This window comes from Triticum aestivum, chromosome 6B (assembly GCF_018294505.1).
Source record: "Triticum aestivum cultivar Chinese Spring chromosome 6B, IWGSC CS RefSeq v2.1, whole genome shotgun sequence".
Classification (NCBI taxonomy): domain Eukaryota; kingdom Viridiplantae; phylum Streptophyta; class Magnoliopsida; order Poales; family Poaceae; genus Triticum; species Triticum aestivum.
In genome coordinates, this window is record NC_057810.1 from 28,062,624 (window position 1) to 28,063,333 (window position 710).

Genomic DNA, 710 nt, shown 5'->3' on the forward strand with positions numbered 1-710 from the left:
ACACACGACGCACGAAACGCCTCAGCCAGATCCCCACTTCCCCCCTCGCTCCTCTCACTCCCTCATCTCTCCCTGCCCCCGATCCAGATCGGATCGGGGCTGGCCCCGTGGCCGTCGCCCTGTGCCGCCTCGCAGGCCCCCGCCCTCGTCCTCGCGCCCCCGTCCCCTCTCCCTCGACGACTCCTCTCGCTGCGCCGACCGCGACCGCGCCCTCGACGCTCGACGCCGCCCCGCCGCTCGATGCCGGAGCCACCACGCCGGCCTCCCTCCCCGTCGTCCTCTACGTCGTCATCGTCGCCACCTCGAGCTCATTGTCGCACACCTGCAGGGCCCAGTGAGCATCGCCCCTCTCCTCTCCTCCTCTGCTTCCGTCGCCGGATCCGAGCGCGCCCGTCGTTCGCGCCGTGGCATGCTGCCGTCCATGATGGCTACCGGCCTAGTGCTGCTTCGCCACCGTCGCACCCCACACGCGCTCACCCCACCGCTCTGTCGTGCGCGCGCGCACTCGCGCTCCCCGCGCCCGATGCCGCGGCCTCCTTCCCCACACAGTGCCCTTGGCTGCGACCCCGCATCCCTGCGCTTGCCGGCGTACGCTCGCTGCTCCCTGTGCCGTACGCCCCCATGGCCGCCGGCGCTCGCGCCCGCGAGCCCCGTGGCTCCGCTTCACTCCCCCGTTAACCCGAGCCCAGTGCACCGCGCCCGTTTGGCCT

General features: G+C 72.8%; 1 pseudogene; it reads right to left on the reverse strand.

Moving 5' to 3' along the window:
- LOC123138685 (uncharacterized) overlaps positions 1–623 on the reverse strand; it is a 24,792-nt pseudogene extending 24,169 nt beyond the window's left edge.
- Between the last annotated feature and the right edge of the window lie 87 nt (positions 624–710).